A 25,216-nucleotide genomic window follows, 5' to 3' on the forward strand; every position below is an offset into this window, starting at 1 on the left:
CCCCTCCTTCCTCACTCCATCCCTCAGTATTCCCCAACCCCCCTCCTTCCTCACTCCATCCCTCAGTATTCCCCAACTCCCCCTCCTTCCTCACTCCATCCCTCAGTATTCCCCAACCCCCCTCCTTCCTCACTCCATCCCTCAGTATTCCCCAACTCCCTCCTTCCTCACTCCATCCCTCAGTATTCCCCAACTCCCCCTCCTTCCTCACTCCATCCCTCAGTATTCCCCAACCCCCCTCCTTCCTCACTCCATCCCTCAGTATTCCCCAACCCCCCTCCTTCCTCACTCCATCCCTCAGTATTCCCCAATTCCCCCTCCTTCCTCACTCCATCCCTCAGTATTCCCAGCTCCCCCTACTTCCTCACTCCATCCCTCAGTATTCCCCAACCCCCCTCCATCCTCACTCCATCCCTCAGTATTCCCCAACCCCCTCCTTCCTCACTCCATCCCTCAGTATTCCCCAACCCCCTCCTTCCTCACTCCATCCCTCAGTTTTTTCCCAAACCCCTCCTTCCTCACTCCATCCCTCAGTATTCCCCAACCCCCTCCTTCCTCACTCCATCCCTCAGTATTTTGCCAACCCCGCTCCTTCCTCACTCCATCCCTCAGTATTCCCAACCCCCCTCCTTCCTCACTCCATCCCTCAGTATTTTCCCAGCTCCCCCTCCTTCCTCACTCCATCCCTCAGTATTTTGCCAACCTCCCTCCTTCCTCACTCCATCCCTCAGTATTCCTCAACTCCCCCTCCTTCCTCACTCCATCCCTCAGTATTCTGCCAACCCCCCTCCTTCCTCACTCCATCCCTCAGTATTCCCAACTCTCCTCTTTCCTCACTCCATCCCTCAGTATTCCTCAACTCCCCCTCGTTCCTCACTCCATCCCTCCGTATTCCCCAACTCCCCCTTCTTCCTCACTCCATCCCTCAGTATTCCCCAACTCCCCCTCCTTCCTCACTCCATCCCTCAGTATTCCAACCCCCCTCCTTCGTCACTCCATCCCTCAGTATTCCCAACCCTCCTCCTTCGTAATTCCATCCCTCAGTATTCCCAACCCTCCTCTTTCCTCACTCCATCCCTCAGTATTCCCAACTCCCCCTCCTTCCTCACTCCATCCCTCAGTATTCCCCAACTCCCCCTCCTTCCTCACCCCATCCCTCAGTATTCCCCAACACCCCTCCTTCTTCACTCCATCCCTCAGTATTCCCAACTCCCCCTCCTTCCTCACTCCATCCCTCAGTATTCCCCAAATCCCCATCCCTCCTCACTCCATCCCTCAGTATTCCCAGCTCCCTTTCCTTCCTCACTTCATCCCTCAGTATTCCCCAACTCCCCCTCCTTCCTCACTAAATCCCTCAGTATTCCCAACTTCCCCATCCCTCCTCACTCCATCCCTCAGTATTCCCAACTCCCCCTCCTTCCTCACTCCATCCCTCAGTATTCCCCAACTCCCCCTCCTTCCTCACCCCATCCCTCAGTATTCCCCAACACCCCTCCTTCTTCACTCCATCCCTCAGTATTCCCAACTCCCCCTCCTTCCTCACTCCATCCCTCAGTATTCCCCACCTCCCCCTCCTTCCTCACTCCATCCCTCAGTATTCCCAACTTCCCCTCCTTCCTCACTCCATCCCTCAGTATTCCCAGCTCCCTCTCCTTCCTCACTCCATCCTTCAGTATTCCCAGCTCCCCTCTCCTTCCTCACTCCATCCTTCAGTATTCCCAGCTCCCCTCTCCTTCCTCACTCCATCCCTCAGTATTCCCCAAATCCCCCTCCTTCCTCACTTCATCCCTCAGTATTCCCAGCTCCCTTTCCTTCCTCACTCCATCACTCAGTATTCCCCAACCCCCCTCCTTCCTCACTCCATCCCTCAGTATTCCCCAACTCCCCCTCCTTCCTCACCCCATCCCTCAGTGTTCCCCAACACCCCTCCTTCCTCACTCCATCCCTCAGTATTCCCAACTCCCCCTCCTTCCTCACTCCATCCCTCAGTATTCCCCAAATCCCCATCCTTCCTCACTCCATCCCTCAGTATTCCCCACCTCCCCCTCCTTCCTCACTCCATCCCTCAGTATTCCCAACTTCCCCTCCTTCCTCACTCCATCCCTCAGTATTCCCAGCTCCCTCTCCTTCCTCACTCCATCCTTCAGTATTCCCAGCTCCCCTCTCCTTCCTCACTCCATCCTTCAGTATTCCCAGCTCCCCTCTCCTTCCTCACTCTATCCCTCAGTATCCCCCCCCCCCCCCCCTTTCACCTCTCAGCCACCTGTCCTGCTATCCTTTACCTCCTTGGGTATTTATTTCTACTTATCCGTCTGGTTGTCTTTCCTCATCTATTCATCTCTCTCTCTCTCTCTCTCTCTTTGCCCACACTCCATCTAACCTTGCACTTTCCTTGTCTTTCCCTCTCTTTCTCTCTTTGCCTTCTCCATTTCCTCTACGTTTCTGTCACTTTTCCCCTCTCTCTCCCTTTGTTCAGGATCTTCATCCTCTGAGGATTGTCAGCTTGTTGTAATATTCAGGTGAACAGTTGTGTGATCTGTCTGGATGCTGATATGATCACCTCTGTGCAGTTTTATTTTAAGATTACATTGAGGGACGGAGCATGAGGACAGTTTGTCCTTCAATGCCCCCCTCACCGTTGTAAACTATCGCTCATACCACCGACTCAGACCGAATGTCAATCTTTCACACGCTACGTTAACTGCAGAGGCTGGTTTGGGACGGAGTCTCAGAGACAGAAGGTTCCAGAATTCTGTCGAGCACAGATATTGCTCTCAGCTGCAGTAGAAGGTGGTGCTGATAAGGGAGGGGGGAGGGGCTCCACAGAAACTGCACAGGAAACAAAAAAGGCTGCAACACACCAGGGAGCTCTGAGACGCGGCTTGCTGCAGTGACATTTCATCCCAACATCAGCTCCTCTGGCACGTGAGGGGACACGATCCACTCCCCACTCCAACAAACTGGGAGATCCAGATCAAAAAAGATGCAAAGGACAATTTTCATGAGGACTGTGTCAGAGGAGCTTTACAATCAATTTATCAGTGTAGAGGGAAGCTTTACTCTGTATCCAACCCCGTGCTGTCCCTGTCCTGGGAGTGTTTGATGGGGACAGTGTAGAGGGAGCTTTACTCTGTATCTAACCCCCGTGCTGTCCCTGTCCTGGGGGTGTTTGATGGGGACAGTGTAGAGGGAGCTTTACTCTGTATCTAACCCCTGTGCTGTCCCTGTCCTGGGGGTATTTGATGGGGACAGTGTAGAGGGAAGCTTTACTCTGTATCTAACCCCCGTGCTGTCCCAGTCCTGGGGGTGTTTGATAGGGACAGTGTAGAGGGAGCTTTACTCTGTATCTAACCCCTGTGCTGTCCCTGTCCTGGGGGTATTTGATGGGGACAGTGTAGAGAGAGCTTTACTCTGTATCTAACCCCTGTGCTGTCCCTGTCCTGGGGGTGTTTGATGGGGACAGTGTAGAGAGAGCTTTACTCTGTATCTAACCCCGTGCTGTCCCTGTCCTGGGAGTGTTTGATGGGGACAGTGTAGAGAGAGCTTTACTCTGTATCTAACCCCTGTGCTGTCCCTGTCCTGGGAGTGTTTGATGGGGACAGTGTAGAGAGAGCTTTACTCTGTATCTAACCCCGTGCTGTCCCTGTCCTGGGAGTGTTTGATGGGGACAGTGTAGAGGGAGTTTTACTCTGTATCTAACCCCCGTGCTGTCCCTGTCCTGGGAGTGTTTGATGGGCACAGTGTAGAGAGAGCTTTACTCTGTATCTAACCCCTGTGCTGTCACTATCCTGGGAGTGTTTGATGGGGACAGTGTAGAGGGAGCTTTACTCTGTATCTAACCCCTGTGCTGTCCCTGTCCTGGGAGTGTTTGATGGGGACAGTGTAGAGAGAGCTTTACTCTGTATCTAACCCCTGTGCTGTCCCTGTCCTGGGAGTGTTTGATGGGGACAGTGTAGAGAGAGCTTTACTCTGTATCTAACCCCGTGCTGTCCTTGTCCTGGGAGTGTTTGATGGGGACAGTGTAGAGGGAGCTTTACTCTGTATCTAACCCCCGTGCTGTCCCTGTCCTGGGAGTGTTTGATGGGGACAGTGTAGAGAGAGCTTTACTCTGTATCTAACCCCTGTGCTGTCCCTGTCCTGGGAGTGTTTGATGGGGACAGTGTAGAGGGAGCTTTACTCTGTATCTAACCCCGTGCTGTCCCTGTCCTGGGAATGTTTGATGGGGACAGAGTAGAGAGAGCTTTACTCTGTATCTAACCCCGTGCTGTCCCTATCCTGGGAGTGTTTGATGGGGACAGTGTAGAGGGAGCTTTACTCTGTATCTAACCCCGTGCTGTCCCTGTCCTGGGAGTGTTTGATGGGGACAGTGTAGAGGGAAGCTTTACTCTGTATCTAACCCCGTGCTGTCCCTATCCTGGGAATGTTTGATGGGGACAGTGTAGAGGGAGCTTTACTCTGTATCTAACCCCGTGCTGTCCCTGTCCTGGGAGTGTTTGATGGGGACAGTGTAGAGGGAGCTTTATTCTGTATCTAACCCCGTGCTGTCCCTGTCCTGGGAGTGTTTGATGGGGACAGTGTAGAGAGAGCTTTACTCTGTATCTAAGCCAGTGCTGTCCCTGTGCTGGGAGTGTTTGATGGGGACAGTGTAGAGGGAGCTTTATTCTGTATCTAACCCCGTGCTGTCCCTGACCTGGGAGTGTTTGATGGGGACAGTGTAGAGAGAGCTTTACTCTGTATCTAACCCCGTGCTGTCCCTGTCCTGGGAGTGTTTGATGGGGACAGTGTAGAGTGAGCTTTACTCTGTATCTAACCCCGTGCTGTCCCTGTCCTGGGAGTGTTTGATGGGGACAGTGTAGAGGGAGCTTTACTCTGTATCTAACCCCGTGCTGTCCCTGTTCTGGGAGTGTTTGATGGGGACAGTGTAGAGGGAGCTTTACTCTGTATCTAACCCCGTGCTGTCCCTGTCCTGGGAGTGTTTGATGGGGACAGTGTAGAGAGAGCTTTACTCTGTATCTAACCCCGTGCTGTCCCTGTCCTGGGAGTGTTTGATGGGGACAGTGTAGAGGGAGCTTTACTATGTATCTAACCCCGTGCTGTCCCTGTCCTGGGAGTGTTTGATGGGGACAGTGTAGAGAGAGCTTTACTCTGTATCTAACCCCTGTGCTGTCCCTGTCCTGGGAGTGTTTGATGGGGACAGTGTAGAGAGAGCTTTACTCTGTATCTAACCCCTGTGCTGTCCCTGTCCTGGGAGTGTTTGATGGGGACAGTGTAGAGGGAGCTTTATTCTGTATCTAACCCTGTGCTGTCCCTGTTCTGGGAGTGTTTGATGGGGACAGTGTAGAGGGAGCTTTACTCTGTATCTAACCCCGTGCTGTCCCTGTCCTGGGAATGTTTGATGGGGACAGTGTAGAGGGAAGCTTTACTCTGTATCTAACCCCGTGCTGTCCCTGTCCTGGGAGTAATGATGGGGACAGTGTAGAGGGAGCTTTATTCTGTATCTAACCCCGTGCTGTCCCTGTCCTGGGAGTGTTTGATGGGGACAGTGTAGAGGGAGCTTTACTCTGTATCTAACCCCGTGCTGTCCCTGTTCTGGGAGTGTTTGATGGGGACAGTGTAGAGAGAGCTTTACTCTGTATCTAACCCCGTGCTGTCCCTGTCCTGGGAGTGTTTGATGGGGACAGTGTAGAGGGAGCTTTACTCTGTATCTAACCCCGTGCTGTCCCTGTCCTGGGAGTGTTTGATGGGGACAGTGTAGAGAGAGCTTTACCCTGTATCTAACCCCGTGCTGTCCCTGTCCTGGGAGTGTTTGATGGGGACAGTGTAGAGAGAGCTTTACTCTGTATCTAACCCCGTGCTGTCTCTGTCCCTGGGAGTGTTTGATGGGGACAGTGTAGAGAGAGCTTTACCCTGTATCTAACCCCGTGCTGTCCCTGTCCTGGGAGTGTTTGATGGGGACAGTGTAGAGGGAGCTTTACTCTGTATCTAACCCCGTGCTGTCTCTGTCCCTGGGAGTGTTTGATGGGGACAGTGTAGAGAGAGCTTTACCCTGTATCTAACCCCGTGCTGTCCCTGTCCTGGGAGTGTTTGATGGGGACAGTGTAGAGGGAGCTTTACTCTGTATCTAACCCCGTGCTGTCCCTGTCCTGGGAGTGTTTGATGGGGACAGTGTAGAGAGAGCTTTACTCTGTATCTAAGCCTGTGCTGTCCCTGTTCTGGGAGTGTTTGATGGGGACAGTGTAGAGGGAGCTTTACTCTGTATCTAACCCCGTGCTGTCCCTGTCCTGGGAGTGTTTGATGGGCACAGTGTAGAGAGAGCTTTACTCTGTATCTAACCCCGTGCTGTCCCTGTCCTGGGAGTGTTTGATGGGGACAGTGTAGAGGGAGCTTTACTCTGTATCTAACCCCGTGCTGTCCCTGTCCTGGGAGTGTTTGATGGGGACAGTGTAGAAGATGATTTATATATAAACTTAACCTTTTGCTGTTTATCTTTACATCATTTGCAAATTTACCCTCAATGTATATTTTCTCCCTTTTTTTTGGTTGCGTTTTGTTGGTTTTAAACCTTTCTTCACTCTCTGGTTTATCATTAGTCTTTGCCACATTGTACATTCCTTCTTCCTTGCTGGGACCTCTGTTGTACTGGGCCCTCAGTACCAGCCAGAAACTGCTCTCTTTTTATCTTCATCCTAATCTTCATGTCTCTTGACATCTCGTGTTTCTCCTTGGTTGTGCTGTTCCTCCTCACCGGAACATATTCACCCATATTCTTGCTGTATCCTTCTTGAAAGCCTCCCACTGCAAGTTGCTATTCCCAGTCCACTCGGAACAAATCAACTCGTAATTTCACAAAATTAGCCTTTCCACACTATAGAACTTTGTTTCTCGATCCATCCTTCCCAATTCCACAACAATCCTCAATCTGAATTATAATTATGACTTGCAGAATGCTCCCTTGGCAGGAGGTATGCCTTCCTCCTGCCCAGGCTCATTTCCCAATTTTACATCTGGAACTCTCCCCTTTCTTGTTGGGCTGTCTACCTACAGGCTCCTGGTTCTCCGAGATACAACTTACGGATTAATTTCCCTCCCTGTCTTGTAAAATAAAACTCTCAATTAATATTTGAGTAAACTCCTCAACTGTTCCTGCCTCATTATTATCTGAAACTGATGACATCCTTCACCCTGTGTCTCTCGCTGACTGTTTCAGAGCCTGTTGTACACACCCAATAGCAGCCCACCTTTTCTTGTGTTTTGACTTCCTCATTTAGAACATAGAACATAGAACAATACAGCACAGAACAGGCCCTTCGGCCCACGATGTTGTGCCGAACATTTGTCCTAGCTTAAGCACCTATCCATGTACCTGTCCAATTGCCGCTTAAAGGTCACCAAAGATTCTGACTCTACCACTCCCACAGGCAGCGCATTCCATGCCCCCACCACTCTCTGGGTAAAGAACCCACCCCTGACATCTCCCCTATACCTTCCACCCTTCACCTTAAATTTATGTCCCCTTGTAACACTCTGTTGTGCCCAGGGAAAAAGTTTCTGACTGTCTACTCTATCTATTCCCCTGATCATCTTATAAACCTCTATCAAGTCACCCCTCATCCTTCGCCGTTCCAATGATAAAAGGCCTAGCACTCTCACCCTATCCTTGTACGACCTATTCTCCATTCCAGGCAACATCCTGGTAAATCTCCTCTGCACCCTCTCCAAAGCTTCCACATCTTTCCTAAAGTGAGGCGACCAGAACTGCACACAGTACTCCAACTGTGGCCTTACCAAAGTCCTATACAGCTGCAACATCACCTCACGACTCTTGAATTCAATCCCTCTGCTAATGAACGCTAATACACCATAGGCCTTCTTACAAGCTCTATCCACCTGAGTGGCACCAGCACCAGGGACCTGGGGTCAAATCCAGCCTCGGCTGACTGTCTGTGTGCAGTTTGCACGTTCTCCCCGTGTCTGCGTGGGTTTGCTCTGGGTGCTCGGTTGTTGCTCCTTCTGAGATACTGCTCCCTCCTCACTGCTATCATTGATCAATGTTGTCACACCCCTTCCGTCTTCTACTCTCAATCTCCTCTGTATTTCCTATAACCAGGAATGTTAAGCTGCCAATCTTGCCCACCTTATAGCCACATACCTATCTGTGTCCCCAGCTCATCTGTCTTATTCCTCAGACATCCTCGTGCTGGGCCTGTGTTCACTCTTTATTCTGAACTCACTCATGTTTTAACTTCCTACTCCCTCCCAGCTTCTCTCCCTCATCTGATTCATTCATCAGGATCCCAGCACCCTTAGCCCATCTAGTTCCAATCCACCACCCCCCCCCCTGCTTTTGTGTGAGGACGTCAGCCCTCCTGGTGCTGTCCAGGTGTAGCCTGTTCAAACTGGATAGGTCCAGCCTCAACCAGGAATGGTCCCACTCACAAACAGGAGCCTGGCTATGAAGAGAAACTGGATTGGCTGTCGCTGTTTTCCTTAGGTCAGGGGGGTTTGGGGTGGTGGCGGTTGGGGGGGGAGGGGGGGGAACTCTGAGATGTACAAAGTTCTGAGGGGCATACACAGGGCAGATAGAATCCCTACAGTGTGGAAGCAGGCCATTCAGCCCATCGAATCCACACCACCCTCCAAAGAGCATCCCACCCAGGACCCACCCCGCTACCCTACCCCTGTAATCCTGCATTTCCCATGGCTACCCCACATAGCCTACACATCCCTGCACACGATGGGACAATTTAGCAAAGGCCAGTCCACCTGACCTGCACACCTTTGGACTGTGGGAGCAAACCCACGCAGATACGTGGAGAATGTGCAAACTCCACACAGACAGTCAGCCGAGGCTGGATTTGAACCCGGGTCCCTGGTGCTGTGAGGCAGCAGTGCTAACCACTGAGCCAAATAAGGCGATTTTTTTTTCCCATTGCAGAGGGATTAACAACCAGAGGGCACTGTTTTAAGATAAGGAGCAGGAGACGTGAAGGAGATTTGAGGAAATATTTTTTTCACGTGAGCATCTAGAAGTCAGGACCTAAAAGGGTGGTAGAGGCAGGAACTCTCTCACTGACTCCCTTCTTTGTGGTTACATCCTCTGATGAAGTCACAGGAGCAGAGGGATTAGGAATGGGAGTCGGCTCTTCAGCTGTTTGATCATGGCTGACCTTATCCTGGCCTCAACTCCACTCTCTGCCTACTCCCCACTGCCCTTTATCTCACTCTTCATCAGAAACCAATCCCTGAGAGTTGCCACCCAGGGTGAGAGTGCTGCTAAGGAGGCATATGATGTGTTAGGTTTCATTCGGAGAAGGATTGAATTCCAGAGCTGCAATATCATGCTGCAACTATATGAAACGCTGGTGTGGAAGCACTTGGAATATTGTGTACAGTTCTGGTCCCCATATTTCGGGAAGGATGTGGAAGCATTGGAAAAGGTGCAGAGGAGATTTACCAGGATGTTCCCTGGTCTGGAGGGAAGGTCTTATGAGGAAAGGCTGAGAGACTTGGGTCTGTTCTCATTGGAAAGAAGAAGGCTAAGGGGGGATTTGATCGAGACCTACAAGATGATCAGAGGATTAGATAGGGTAGACAGTGAAAGTCTTTTTCCTAGGATGATGACGTCAGCTTGTACGAATTGAGGGGTGATATATTTAAGACAGATGTCAGAGGCAGGTTCTTTATGCAGAGAGTGGTAAGGGTGTGGAAAGCCCTACCTGCTAATGTAGTCAACTCAGCCACATTAGGGAGATTTAAACAATCCTTAGATAAGCACGTGGATGATGATGGGATAGTGTTTAAGGGGATGAGCTGAGAATAGTTCACAGGTCGGTGCAACATCGAGGGCCGAAGGGCCTGTTCTGCGCTGTATTGTTCTATGTTCTAATTCTTTCTGGGATCTGTGGATTGACTCTGCCCCCACTGCAGTCTGGGCCAGTGAGTCCCAAAGATTCCCAACCCTCTGGGAGAAATAGTTTCTCCTTATCTCAGTGTTGAACCGACCTCCCCTCACTCTATATCTATGGCCTGTTGTTCGAGACTGTCCCACAAAGGGGGACTACCTGTTCACTGTCCGCCTTATCAATCCCCTTTGGTATTTTATATATCAGATGCTCCCTCTCCCCCCCGCCATTCCTCCTGAACTCCAGTGAATACAAGCCCAAGCTCTTGAACTGCTCCGAGTATGACAGCCCTTTCATCCATGGAGTCAACCTGGAGTCCCATCAGACTCCCAATGTTAACTCTGCTTTTTCGCCCCAGATGCTGCCAGACCTGCTACGTTTCTCTGGCATTGTTAAAAAGTAGTCCTGCAGGTTTCTGTGATCATGTCCCTTATTAACTTTGATCCCTTCTAGTGACTGTGTATCCTCCTCTATCGCCATGGACTGGGCAGCATCTCCCTCTTTGGTTAAAAACAGATGCTGACTATTCAGTTAACATCTCAGCCATGCCCCCCCCCCCCCCCGCCTATGACTTCCCAACGTCATTTCTAACTCAGAGTCACACAGCACGGAAACAAACTCTTCAGTCCAACCCGTCCATGCTGAACATATTCCCCAACTGAACCGTCCCACCTGCCTGCTCCTGGCCCATATCCCTCCAAACCTCTCCTCTTCAGTACTTATCCAAATGTCTTTTAAACGTTGTAACTACACCCACATCCACCACTTCCTCAGGAAGTTCATTGCACACACGAACCACTCTGTGTTTAAAAGAAAATTGCCCTCATGTCTTTTTAAAATATTTCTTCTCTCACCTTAAAAATACACCCCGCCCCATCTTGAAATCCCCCACCCTAGGGAAAAGACACCTGCCATTCCCCTTTATCCATGCCCCTCATGATGTTATAAACCTCTATAAGGTCATCCCTCAACCTCCTACATTCCCGTGAAAAAAGTCCCAGCCCATCCAGCCTGTCCTCCTGACTCCTCCTCTGTCACCCAGGGAGCTCTGGATTTGTCCCACAGAAAGGGAATGTACCACAACTATCCCTGAACTTCTTTGAAGGTAGCTCATTGTTCAGTGACTGTTGTTTCTCACCAGCTTTGGCTGCAGTCTATCCAGCCCAGCTCTCCGAAGGTTCCTACCCTAGACTGACCATTGTCACTGACGTCCATCATCCGAAACCTTACCATGCAACAATCATTGTGCCTGAAATATTCCCCAACTGTCCCAAGACCCACTCCATCAGTGCCTCCTTCTTTGTTGAACTGGACACATACTGTTGTAGGAAATGCTCCTGCATATAAAGCAGGAACACTTGACCTTTGCTTCCCCATACAACCAATATCATAAAATCATAAGACATCAGAGACAAAATTAGGCCATTCGGCCCATTGGTCTCCTCCGCCATTCAATCATGGTTGATAAGTTTCTCAACCCCATTCTCCCGCTTTTAGATTAGATTCCCCTACAGTGTGGAAACAGGCCCTTCGGCCCAACCAGTCCACACTGACCCTCCGAAGGTAACCCACCCAAACCCATTTCCCTCTGACTAATACACCTAACACTACGGGCAATTTTACACGGCCAATTTCACCTAACCTGCAAAACTTTGGACTGGGGGAGGAAACCGGAGCACCCAGAGGAAACACACACAGACACGGTGAGAATGTGCAAACTCCACACGGACAGTCTCCCGAGGCTGGAATCGAACCTGGGACCCTGGTGCTGTGAGGCAGCCGGGCTAACCACTGAGCCACCATGCCGCCCCCGTAGCCCTTGATCCCCTTGATAATCAAGGACCTATCTATCCCAGCCTTAAACATACTCAATGACCTGGCCTCCACAGCCTCCTGTGGCAGTGAATTCCACAGACTCCCCACTCTCTGGCTGAAGAAGTTTCTCCTTATCTCCATTCTAGAGGGTCTTCCCTTTACTCTAAGGCTGTGCCCTCGGGTCCTAGTCTCTCCAACATCTTCCCAACATCTACTCTGTCCAGGCCATTCAGTATTCTGTAAGTTTTAATTAGATTCCCCCTCATCCTTCGAAACTCCATCGAGTATAGACCCATAGTTCTCAAATATTCCTCATATGCTAAGTTTTTCATTCCTGGGACCATTCTCGTGAGCCTCCTCTGAACAAGGTCCAGGGCCAATACATCCTTCCTGAGATATGGGGCCCAAAACTGCTCACAATACTCTAAATATGGTCTGACTGGAAAATATCTGAATTGATAGATGAATAATTAAACTCCCCCGTTCTAACTGCTTGATGATGTTTGCACCTCTCTGTAATTTCCCTCTGGATTTGTTGCTTTACACCTTTTCCACTCATGTGTCTATCGATTACACCGAGAAATGTAATTTGACTCTTTTCATTCCTCTCGCAAAATCGATTCTGTCCTTGAAGCTTCTGGGACATCCTTTTCTCCAGCACTGCAGTGCTTTCCTTCACCAAAAACCACACCTCCTTTTTAAAAATCCTTTCCTATATTTTTAGAACCAGGAATATTTAACACCCAGTCAAGCCTCCCTTCGGCCAGGTTTCAGTTATCACTGAGTTTCTCGGGATTGCATCCATATCTCCCTAACCTTATTCGCTATACTCTGCATGTTCACAAAAAAAGCAGCATGATTCTCATTTAACCATCATTATTTTCAGTAAATTTATTACTCTCTATTCCAGTGCTAACTGCTTTGCTCAGTATTTTGTGGACTCTGGTCTTACTCTCTGATGTTCTCTGCTGGCTCCCACACCCCTGCTGATTTCCTTTGAATCCTCCCCAATTACATGTGACAAGGAACTCAGCTCTGGCTTTTTTCAGACATGACCCGAGCAGCTATTGACCCCAGAGAGCTGAGGTTTAAATCCAACCACCACATCAGACAGAATTTAGGTTCAACAAACTCTGGACTCAAGGGCGGTACGATGGCTCAGTGGTTAGCTCTTCTGCCTCACAGTACCAGGGGTTCGATTCTGCCCTTGGACAGCTGACTGTGCGGAGTTTGCGTATTCTCCCTGCGTCTGTGTGGGTTTTCCCCAGGTGCTCTGGTTTCCTCTCACAGTCCAAAGATCTGCAGGCTCGGTGGGTTAGCCATGGGGGATGCAGGATACAGGGAGAGGACTGTGGGGAGGGGCGGGTGGGATGCTCCTCAGAGGGTCGGCGTGGACTTGATGGGCTAAATGGCCTACTTCCTCGCTGTAAGGAATTCTATTAAGACCTGATTAGAAATTTAGAATTAGAATCCTTAAGGTGTGGAAACAGGCCCTTCGGCCCAACAAGTCCACAATAACCCTCCGAAGAGTAACCCACCCAAACGCATTCCCCCTTACTTTACATTTACTCCTGACTAATTTACCTAACTTACACATCCCTGAACACTACGGGCAATTTAGCATGGCCAATCCACCCTAACCCGCACATCTTTGGACTGTGGGAGGAAACCGGAGCACCTGGAGGAAACCCACGCAGACACGGGGAGAATGTGCAAACTCCACACAGGCAGTCACCCGAGGGTGGAATCGAACCCAGGTCCCTGGTGCTGTGAGGCAGCAGTGCTAACTGCTGAGCCATAGTTACCATTCAATTATAACCAATGGTCATAAAATCCTACTTGGCTCACTCATGCTTTTTACTGCATGTGTATAACCCCTGACCCACAACAATGTGGTTGGCTCTGACCTGCCCTCTGAAATGGCCTCACAAACCACTCAGTTCAGGGGCAACTCGGGATAGGCAGCAAATGCTGCAGTATTCCTAGCCTTTGACCTGCTCTTGTAGCCAGTGCGTTTATGTGACGAGTCCAATTGAGTTTCTGGCCAGTGGTCACCCCTGGGATGTTGATCATGGGGAATTCAGTGATGATAACGTCATGGAATGTTAAGGAGTGCTTGGATTGTCTCTTATGGGATGGAGATGGTCATCACCTCATGTGTGTGAGAGAGAGCTGGAAGATGCATTGAGGGCGCTGTGTGCTGGAAGTGGAGGCACAGAAAAAACAAAGGAATTTGAGGAGGCTGTTCGGTCCCTCAAACCTGCTCCACCATTGAATTTGATCATCGAGGAGTAATTACTTCACCATCACTTTCATGAGCTATCTCCATATCCTTTGATGTCCAGACATCTAACATGCTTTGTCCTAAGCATCAATGATTAAAGAGAAGGCAATAGCACAGTGGTATTAACACTGGGTTATTAAGCTGGAAACCCTGATAATGCCATTACCTTTGAACCCATATCTCCTCAGCCCTCTGTGGGAAGTAGCACCCGTACAAACTGCTCGGGTCATGCCCTCCAACCTTTCAGCTCAGCACCGTCCTCATGACCCGCCCATCCGTTCATCTTCCTTCCCACCTATCTGCTCCACATCTCCCCTCTGACCTATCACCTTTACCCCCACCTCCATCCACCTATTGCACTCCGGGCTACCTTCTCCCCAGCCCCACCCCCCCTCCCATTTATCTCTCCACCCCCACCAAGACTCCCGGCCTTATTCCTGCTCCTCGGATGCTGCTGCACTTTTCCAACACCACACTCTTAACTCTAATCTCCAGCATCTGCAGTCCTCGCTTTCGCCTAATGTTCCAGGGACCCCAGGTTCAAACCCCACCATGGCAGTTGGTGGAATTTAAATTCAATTAAAATCTAGAATTAAGTGTCTAATGACAACCATTGTTGGAAAAACTCCATCTGGGTCACTAATGTCCTTTGGGGAAGGAAACTGCCATCCTTACCTGGTCTGGCCTACACGTGACTCCAGACCCACAGCAAAGCTGGTGACTCTCAACTAGCCTCTGGCTAACTAGGGCTGGGCAATAAATACTGGCCTAGCCAGAAACATCTACATCCTGTGATTGATTATAAAAGATTGAGATCCTGCTGCTCTGTGGGCCAGAGGATTCCAAAGTTCCACCATCCTCTGAATAAAGAAACCCCATTCTGAAAGGACCTGCCTCTTATTCTGAGATAGTGTCCCTGGATCTAGACGTCAGACTCACGGCAAGTGTTCTTTCTGCATCCATCCACGAAAACTCAAAGAATTTCAGATGTTCCCAAGAAATTGTCCTTCATTTGTCTAACCCCCTGAGAAGCGGGAGACAAGTCTCCTCAATCCCTCTCTGAAAGGAAAGTTCCACTATCCCAGGAATGTGTTTGGTGAACCTAACCTGCATTCCCTCTGCATCAGTGGGAGCAGAATTGGAGGATCACAGACTGGTTATGATACAGAAGAAGACCTATCAACCCATCTTACCTGTACTGGCTCTGTAAATGAACAATTCACTCAGTGCTCGTCTCCTGCCTTCTCCCTGAATTCTGTCTTTTCAATTAACCATCTAGTTCTCATTGTGAAACCTCCATTAAGCCTTTCCAACCTACCTTCATCATTGAAGATTCTCATCCCTCGGTTACAATTGAGCTGGAGCGAGTGCACCACTGCTCCAGTTCCACGACCCTATCAATTGTAACATTAAACAAAAAAATTTTTACTCAAGTGCTCTCTCGATACGAGACTTAGAATGAAATGATAAATCAATACAATTTCTTTAATAACCACTAACGTATAGATTTACTGTAAATAAACCCTATTCAATAAAGGTCCCAATCTAGCCAACACAGACAATTCCTAATGTGAAAATGTAAATGTTTATATTCTGAAATAACCCAATACATTCTGAAACACCATAGATTCTTCAAGTCAAATGAAATAAAACATTATTTCCTCTCTTCAGAGATTTAAAAATAAAACACTTTCTGGCCAATGGAGACTTTCCTTGGTGGTAGAAAAGGAGAAGGATTTGTGATGGTAACACTATTGAACGTCAAGGGGGCGATGGTTAGATTCTCTCCCTTGGTCAGATGCTAATTGCCTGTGCATAACAAATACTACCTGGTGTCACTGAACCATGGGGGTTTACAGTTCAGGAGGCCATTCAACCCACCCTGTCTGTTCTGGCTCCTGAAAGAGTGACCCAGACAATCCCACTCTCCATCCTTATCTCTATAGCCCTCCAACTTCATCCCATCCTAATGTAATCCAAGGGATTCTGGGTATTCCAAGATGGAGGATGGGAAAAATTTGTAGCTGTAAGAGCTGCTCCTTTTTTGAGGTATTTTAGATGCTGGAGGTGATTTCCTCGAATTCCAGGAGCAGCAATTACTGTTTTATATGCTGTTGCATTGTTTTGGAACTTTGGAGAAAAAAAAGTCAAAACAGGCACATATAAAAGGGAGAGGAACAGACAAAGGCAACACATGGTCTGTGCAGGAGAGAGAGAGAGAGAGAAAGAAACCCACACTGCTAACTGACACAGCAGTGAACCTGTGCAGTTACTGCCTTTGCTGTTTGAATTCATGTATCGCTGAACTTCAGAGTGAATCCAGGCAAACGAAACAAACAGTGAAATTCACAACTGATCTTGGAGGAACCTGTTTGGGAAAGGTCACAGCACAGAAACAGATAAGTGAATAGTTTTAAGTATACCCTTGCTGTCAATCTACAGTAGTGAGGAGAGTGGGTTCTTTCTTAATTATATGTTTTAATTGGGATCTGCCTCTTGATTTAACTTTTAAAAATAGAAGCCATAAGTATTACGTTAGCCAGTGTTTTGTAGAGCAGTAAGACAGTGCTACTTTCTGGGTCTGTAGATTGGAAGGACCAAAATGGTCTTTAGTAGAGTGATATGCTCTTCTTGTCGGATGTGGGAGTTTCGAGAGAGTTTACATGTTACTGAGGATTATATCTGCAATAAATGTCATTGGGTACGAATCCTGTCAGATCGAATGGATCAGTTGGAGTGACAGTTAGAGGCAATGGGGTATTTACAAGAGCAAGGGGGTGTGATGGCTGGAAGTTATAGAAAGGGGGAAAAGCCGCAGATACAGTCAGGTAGATGGGTTAACTCCGAGAAAGGTAAGAGAGGTAGGACAGGAGTCTTCTGTGGCTATCCCCATTTCAAACAAGTATGTTGTTTTGGAAAATGTACCAAGTTAAAAATCACACAACAATTGGGTTATAGTCCAACAGGTTTAATTGGAAGCACACGAGCTTTCGGAGCGACGCTCCTTCATCAGGTGATTGACAATCACCTGATGAAGGAGCGTCGCTCCGAAAGCTAGTGTGCTTCCAATTAATCCTGTTGGACTATAACCTGGTGTAATGTGATTTTTAACTTGGTATCCCCAGGACAGATGGTTATATTCTCGCCGGCATCTCCGAATCTTGGAAAATGTAGGGGGTGATGGATTCTCAGGGGAATGTAGCACGAACAGCCAAGTTTCTGGTATTGAGACTGGCTCTAATGCAATGAAGGGTTTATTGGGTTCCAAGAGATCAATTATGTCAGGAAACTTTCTAGTTAGAGGCACAGATAGATGTTTCTGTGGCCAGCAGCAAAAAATCAGAATGGTGTGTTGCCTTCCTGGTGCCAAAGGATGTCTCAGAGAGGGTGCAGAATGTTCTCAAAGGGGCGAGGGACCAGCAGGAAGTCATTGTACACGTTGGAACCAACAACATAGGAAGGGAAAAGGATGAGATTCTGAAGGGAGATTACAGAGAGTTAGGCAGGAATTTAAAAAGGAGGTCCTCAAGGGTAGTAATATCTGGATTACTCCCAGTGCTACGAGCTAGTGAGGGCAGGAATAGGAGGATAGAGCAGATGAACGCATGGCTGAGGAGCTGGTGTATGGGAGAAGGATTCCCATTTTTGGATCATTGGAATCTCTTTTGGGGTAGAAGTGACCTGTCCAAGAAGGATGGATTGCACCTAAATTGGAAGGGGACTAATATACTGGCAGCGAGATTTGCTAGAGCTGCCCAGGAGGATTTAAACTAGTAAGGTGGGGGGGGAGGTGGGGCCCAGGGAGATAGTGAGGAAAGAGATCAATCTGAGACTGCTACAGTTGAGAACAGAAGTGAATCAAACAGTCAGGGCAGGCAGGGACAAGGTAGGACTAATAAATTAAACTGCATTTATTTCAATGCAAGGGGCCTAACAGGGAAGGCAGATGAACTCAGGGCATGGTTAGGAACATGGGACTGGGATATCATAGCAATTACAGAAACATGGCTCAGGGATGGGTAGGACTGGCAGCTTAATGTTCCAGGATACAAATGCTACAGGAAGGATAGAAAGGGAAGCAAGAGAGGAGGGGGAGTGGTATTTTTGATAATGGATAGCATCACAGCTGTGCTGAGGGAGGATATTCCCGGAAATACATCCAGGGAAGTTATTTGGGTGGAACTGAGAAATAAGAAAGGGATGATCACCTTATTGGGATTGTATTATAGACCCCGTAATAGTCAGAGGGAAATTGAGAAATACATTTCTAAAGAGATTTCAGTTATTTTTAAGAATAATAGGGTAGTTATGGTTGGGGATTTTAACTTTCCAAACATCGACTGGGACTGCCATAGTGTTAAGGGTTTAGATCGAGAGGAATTTGTTAAGTGTGTACAAGACAATTTTCTGATTCAGTATGTGGATGTACCTCCTAGAGAAGGTGCAAAACCTGACCTACTCTTGGGAAATAAGGCAAGGCAGGTGACTGAGGTGTCAGTGGGGGAGCACTTTGGGGCCAGCGACCATAATTCTATTAGATTTAAAATAGTGATGGAAAAGGATAGACCAGATCTAAAAGTTGAAGTTCTAAATTGGAGGAAGGTTAATTTTGACGGTATTAGGCAAGAACTTTCAAAAGCTGATTGGGGGCAGATGTTCGCAGGTAAAGGGACGGCTGGAAAATGGGAGGCCTTCAGAAATGAGATAACGAGAGTCCAGAGACAGTATATTCCTGTCAGGGTGAAAGGGAAGGCTGGTAGGTATAGGGAATGCTGGATGACTAAAGAAATTGAGGGTTTGGTTAAGAAAAAGAAGGAAGCATATGTCAGGTATAGACAGGATAGATCGATGAATCCTTAGAAGAGTATAAAGGCAGTAGGAGTATACTTAGGAGGGAAATCAGGAGGGCAAAAAGGACATGAGATAGCTTTGGCAAATAGAATTAAGGAGAATCCAAAGGGTTTTTACAAATACATTAAGGACAAAAGGGTAACGAGGGAGAGAATAGGGTCCCTCAAAGATCAGCAAGGCAGCCTTTGTGTGGAGCCGCATAAAATGGGGGAGATACTGTGGAGAAGGATATGGAATATATACACTGTAGGGAAATAGATGGTGATGTCTTGCAAAATGTCCATATTACAGAGGAGGAAGTGCTGGATGTCTTGAAATGCATAAAGGTGGATAAATCCCCAGGAGCTCTGTGGGAAGCTAGAGAAGTGATTGCTGGGCCGCTTGCTGAGATACAGAGTCATAGAGATGTACAGCATGAAAACAGACCCTTCGATCCAACCCGTCCATGCCGACCAGATATCCCAACCCAATCTAGTCCCACCTGCCAGCACCCGGCCCATATCCCTCCAAACCCTTCCTATTCATATACCCATCCAAATGCCTCTTAAATGTTGCAATTGTACCAGCCTCCACCACATCCTCTGGCAGCTCATTCCATACACGTACCACTCTCTGGGTGAAAAAGTTGCCCCTTAGGTCTCTTTTATATCTTTCCCCTCTCACCCTAAACCTCCGCCCTCTAGTTCTGGACTCCCCGACCCCAGGGAAAAGACTTTGTCTATTTACCCTATCCATGCCCCTCATAATTTTGTAAAGCTCTATAAGGTCACTCCTCAGCCTCCGACGCTCCAGGGAAAACAGCCCCAGCCTGTTCAGCCTCTCCCTATAGCTCAAATCCTCCAACCCTGGCAACATCCTTGTAAATCTTTTCTGAACCCTTTCAAGTTTCACAACATCTTTCCAATAGGAAGGAGACCAGAATTGCACGCAATATTCCAACAGTGGCCTAACCAATGTCCTGTACAGTCATGACCTCCCAACTCCTGTACTCAATACTCTGACCAATAAAGGAAAGCATACCAAATGCCTTCTTAACTATCCTATCTCAGCAAGAGGCCCAGCTATCACCTCACAAGCTTCCCACAGAGTTCTCGGGTACACCTGATCAGGTCCTGGGGACTTATCCACCTTTAACCATTTCAAGACATCCAGCACTTCCTCCTCTGTAATCTGGACATTTTGCAAGATGACACCATCTATTTCCCTACAGTCTATATCTTCCATATCCTTCTCCACAGTAAATACTGATGCAAAATTCTCACTGTATCATCGATAGTCACAGGTGAGGTGCCGGAAGACTGGAGGTTGGCTAATGTGGTGCCACTGTTTAAGAAGGGTGGTAAGGACAAGCCAGGGAACTATAGACCAGTGAGCCTAACCTCAGTGATGGGCAAGTTGTTTGAGGGAATCCTGAGGGACAGGATGTACATGTACTTGGAAAGGCAAGGACTGATTAGGGATAGTCAACATGGCTTTGTGCGTGGGAAATCATGTCTCACAAACTTGATTGAGTTTTTTGAAGAAGTAACAAAGAGGATTGATGAGGGCAGAGCGGTAGATGTGATCTATATGGACTTCAGTAAGGTGTTCGACAAGGTTCCCCATGGGAGACTGATTAGCAAGGTTAGATCTCACTGAATACAGGGAGAACGAGCCATTTGGATACAGAACTGGCTCAAAGGTAGAAGACAGAGGGTGGTGGTGGAGGGTTGTTTTTCAGACTGGAGGCCTGTGATCAGTGGAGTGCCACAAGGATCAGTGCTGGGCCCTCTACTTTTTGTCATTTACATAAATGATTTGGATGCGAGGATAAGAGGTACAGTTAGTAAGTTTGCAGATGACACCAAAATTGGAGGTGTAGTGGACAGCGAAGAGGGTTACCTCAGATTACAACAGGATCTGGACTAGATGGGCCAATGGGCTGAGAAGTGGCAGATGGAGTTTAATTCAGATAAATGCGAGGTGCTGCATTTTGGGAAAGCAAATCTTAGCAGGACTTATAGACTTAATGGTAAGTTCCTAGGGAGTGTTGCTGAACAAAGAGACCTTGGAGTGCAGGTTCATAGCTCCTTGAAAGTGGAGTCGCAGGTAGATAGGATAGTGAAGAAGGCGTTTGGTATGCTTTCCTTTATTGGTCAGAGTATTGAGTACAGGAATTGGGAGGTTATGTTGCGGCTATACAGGACATTGATTAGGCCACTGTTGGAATATTGCGTGCAGTTCTGGTCTCCTTCCTATCAGAAAGATGTTGTGAAACTTGAAACGGTTCAGAAAATGATTTACAAGGATGTTGTACAGGGTTGGAGGATTTGAGCTACAGGGAGAGGCTGAACAGGCTGGGGCTATTTTCCCTGGCGTGTCAGAGGCTGAGGGGTGACCTTATAGAGGTTTATAAAATCATGAGGGGCATGGATAGGATAAGTAGACAAAAGTCTTTTCCCTGGGGTCGGGGAGTCCAGAACTAGAGGGCATAGGTTTACGGTGAGAGGGGAAAAATTTGAAAGGGATCTAAGGTGAAAAATGTGTTGCTGGAAAAGCTCAGCAGGTCAGGCAGTATCCAAGGAGCAGGAGAATCAACATTTTGGGCGTAAGCCCTGCTCCTTGGATGCTGCCTGACCTGCTGCAACACATTTTTCAGCTCTGATCTCCAGCATCTGCAGTCCTCACTTTCTCCTAAGGGATCTAAGGGGCAACGTTTTCACACATAGGATGGTACGTGTATGGAATGAGCTGCCAGAGGAAGTGGTGGAGACTGGTACAATTACAGCATTTAAAAGGCATCTGGAAGGGTTTGGAGGGATATGAGGCAAATGGGACTGAATTAGGTTAGGATATCTGATCGGCATGGATGGGTTGGACTAAAGGGTCTGTTTCTGTGTTGTACCTCTCTATGACTCTGGATATCCAGCTCTCTTTTGAACCCTCCTGTGGAATCTGCCTCCACTACTCTCCCAGGCAACGCGTTCCAAATCCCAACAACTCTCTGAGTGAAGACGTTTCTCCTCATCTCACTCCTGCCTCTCTTGCTGACAAATTGAAATTGTGAACCCTTATTGCTGACATACCAACTCGTGGAAAGAGAATATCCTTTTTTACTCTGTCGAAATTGTTCATGGTGTGGAGGAGCCAGTGTTGGACTGGAGTGGACAAAGTTAAACATCACACAACACCGGGATATAGGAGAAAGTGAGGACTGAAGATGCTGGAGAGTCAGAGTCAAGAGTGTGTTGCTGGAAACGCACAGCAGGTCAGGCAGCATCCGAGGAGCAGGAGAATCGACGTTTTGGGCATAAGCCCATCATCAGGAATGCAGATTTATTTGGAAGTGTAGCACTGCTTGATGAAGGAGCAGCACTCTGAAAGCTAGTACTTCCAAATAAGTGATATTTGATATTGTTCATTATTTTGAATACCTCAATGAGTTCACCTCTTAATCCTCTCTGCTCTAAGGAGAAGAAGCCCAACCCTATCTCATTATTCCTTGTATCTCAAATCCCTCTTTCCCGGTATCATTCAAGCAACAATTTGATTTCAGATAGTCAACATGGTTTCGTCAAGGGAAGGTCGTGTCTCACAAACCTCATTGAGTTTTTTGAGAAGGTAGATCATGTAGATGAGGGTAGGGCAGTTGACGTGGTGTACATGGACTTCAGTAAGGCCTTTGATAAGGTTCCACATGGTAGGCTGTTGGAGAAAATGCAGAGGCATGGAATTGAGGGTGACTTAGCAGTTTGGATTAGAAACTGGCTTTCTGTAAGAAAGCAGCGAGCGAGTGGTAGTTGATGGAAAATATTCAGCCTGGAGTCCAGTTACTAGTGGTGTGCCAGAAGGATCTGTTTTGGGACCACTGCTGTTTGTCACTTTTATAAATGACTTAGACGCAGGCATAGGTGGATGGGTTAGTAAGTTTGCAGACGACACGAAAGTCAGTGGAGTGCTGGACAGTGTGGAAGAATGTTACAGGTTGCAGGGAGACTCGGATAAACTGCAGAATTGGGCTGAGAGGTGGCAAATGGAGTTCAATGCAGCTAAATGTGAGGTGATGCACTTTGGGAAGAATAACAGGAAGGCAGAATACTGGGTCAATGGAAAGATTCTTGGTAGTGTGGATGTGCAGAGGGATCTTGGAGTCCATGTGCATAGATCCCTGAAAGTTGCCACCCAGGTGGATAGTGCTGTTAAAAAGGCATACGGTGTGTTAGGTTTCATTGGTAGAGGGATTGAGTTCCGGAGCCGCAATATTATGCTGCAATTATACAAAACGCTGGTGCGGCCACACTTGGAATATTGTGTACAGTTCTGTTCCTATATTTCGGGAAGGATGTGGAAGCATTGGAAAAGGTGCAGAGGAGATTTACCAGGATGTTGCCTGGTCTGGAGGGAAGGTCTTATGAGGAAAGACTGAGAGACTTGGGTCTGTTCTCATTGGAAAGAAGGTGGCTCAGAGGGGATTTGATCGAGACATACAAGATGATCAGAGGATTAGATAGGGTAGACAGTGAAAGACTTTTTCCTCGGATGATGACGTCAGCTTGTACGAGGGGGCATAACTACAAATTGAGGGGTGATAGATTTAAGACAGATGTCAGAGGCAGGTTCTTTACTCAGAGAGTGGTAAGGGCGTGGAATGCCCTACCAGCTAATGTAGTTAACTCAGCCACATTAGGGAGATTTAAGCAATCCTTAGATAAGCACACGGATGACTTTGGGATAGTGTAGGGGGACAAGCTGAGAATAGTTCACAGGTTGGTGCAACATTGAGGGCTGAAGAGCCTGTTCTGCGCCGTATTGTTCTATGTTCAATGTTCTAAACCACCTTTCCGCGCTCTCTCCAGGGCTTTAACATCCTTCCTTAAATAAGGTGCCCTGAATTGAACACAATACTCCAAATGTGGTCTGACCAATGACTGGGCGAGGTGCAGCATTACTTCCTTGCTTTTATACTCTATGCCTCTAGTTATAAACCCAAGCATCCTATAAACCTTTGTAACAACTGTTTCACCTTGCCTGGCCACCTTCAGAGAATCATGTACATGAACTGCTGAGGTCCCTCTATTGTCCTCCCCTGAAAGCCGTACCATTGAGCCTGTACTACCTCTCTATATTTCTTCTATCAAATGCATTACCTCATAGTTCTCTGCATTGACATTCATCTGCCAGGTGTCTGCCCTTTTGGCAACTTGTCAATGTCCCACTGGTGTCGTTCTGCATCATCTCACAATTCACTATTCTCCTTAGCTTAGTCTCATCTGCAAATTTAGAAATTTTGCCCTCAAAGTCTATCTCCAATTTATTTATATAAATCAGAAAAAACAAGGGTCCCAGCATCAATTTTTGTGGAACCCCACTTTGAATCATCTCCAATCTGAGAAATGCCCATCTATACCTACCCTCCATCTGTCTTTTAGATAACTTCGAATCCATGCTGCCAAGGTCCCATCAATCCCAAACATTTCTAGTTTGTCACTAAGCTGCCATGTGGCACCATATCAAATGCTTTCTGAAAGTCCAAATGTACATCCACTCCACTACCTGAAATAAATCCACAGAGGCTGGTATCCCAGCTCTGCAATTTGTCCCCTTGATTCTCAGTAAACCAGGATGCATCCCATCTGGGCCGAGAGTGCTGTTAGCCTTTTCAGCACCTCTTTGTCACATTTTTAACTAGGCCATTGTCACCATCTTCTGTTTTGTTAAAGACAGAGGCAAAGTACTCATTTAGTACCTTTCCCTTTATTTCAGTGAGCAGCTGTTATGGCCCTTCTATCATCACTAACCTTTTACTATTAATATGATTGAAGAACATTTAACTATTTGTTTTGGTGCAACTGCATCATTGGTGATTCCTGCTTATCTTCAGCCCTCCTTATTCCAGCTTTAGCTGGCTTACCTGCCACTTGTCAGCCCAGGCCTGGATATTGTCCATAGCTTGTTGCATTTGAACACGGATAGCTTCAGTGTCTAAGAAGTCGCGAATGGTGCTGAACATTGTGGAATCATCAGTGACCATCCCCACTTCAGACCTTAAGATAGAGAGAAGGTCATTGATGAAGCAGCTGAAGATGGTTGGGCCTAGGACACTCTCCTGAGGAACTCCTGCAGAGATGTCCTGGAACTGAGATGACTGACCCTCCAACAACCACAACCATCTTCCTATGTCCCAGATATGATTCCCCAAAGCCTGTCCACCATCTACAAGATGCGAGTGTGATGAGAAACTCTCCAACTACTCAGATTGAGGAATATTTCAGAAGTTCATCTCCAGAAACCTGACTGGCATCACAATTAACATTAATTCCCTCCACCACTGATGCAGAGCGCCAGCCGCTTGGACAGATGTGTAAGGGAATCGAGAAGAATGAGA

At 47.8% G+C, this 25,216-nt stretch overlaps 1 long non-coding RNA gene across 1 annotated transcript; it reads right to left on the bottom strand.

Annotated features, from left to right (window-relative positions):
• Nucleotides 1-2,676: 2,676 nt before the first annotated feature.
• On the bottom strand, nucleotides 2,677-24,985 carry LOC148152256 (uncharacterized). Its single transcript, XR_015760331.1, has 3 exons — nucleotides 24,743-24,985; nucleotides 15,320-15,395; nucleotides 2,677-2,960 (listed from the first exon to the last, which is right to left on the bottom strand). It is a non-coding gene; the product is annotated as an uncharacterized LOC148152256 (long non-coding RNA).
• Nucleotides 24,986-25,216: the final 231 nt, after the last annotated feature.

The sequence above is a fragment of the Chiloscyllium plagiosum genome, unplaced genomic scaffold, assembly GCF_037043375.1.
Source record: "Chiloscyllium plagiosum isolate Xiang-an unplaced genomic scaffold, Cpla_swu_hap1 HiC_scaffold_1, whole genome shotgun sequence".
In the NCBI taxonomy this organism is placed as follows: Eukaryota; Metazoa; Chordata; class Chondrichthyes; order Orectolobiformes; family Hemiscylliidae; genus Chiloscyllium; species Chiloscyllium plagiosum.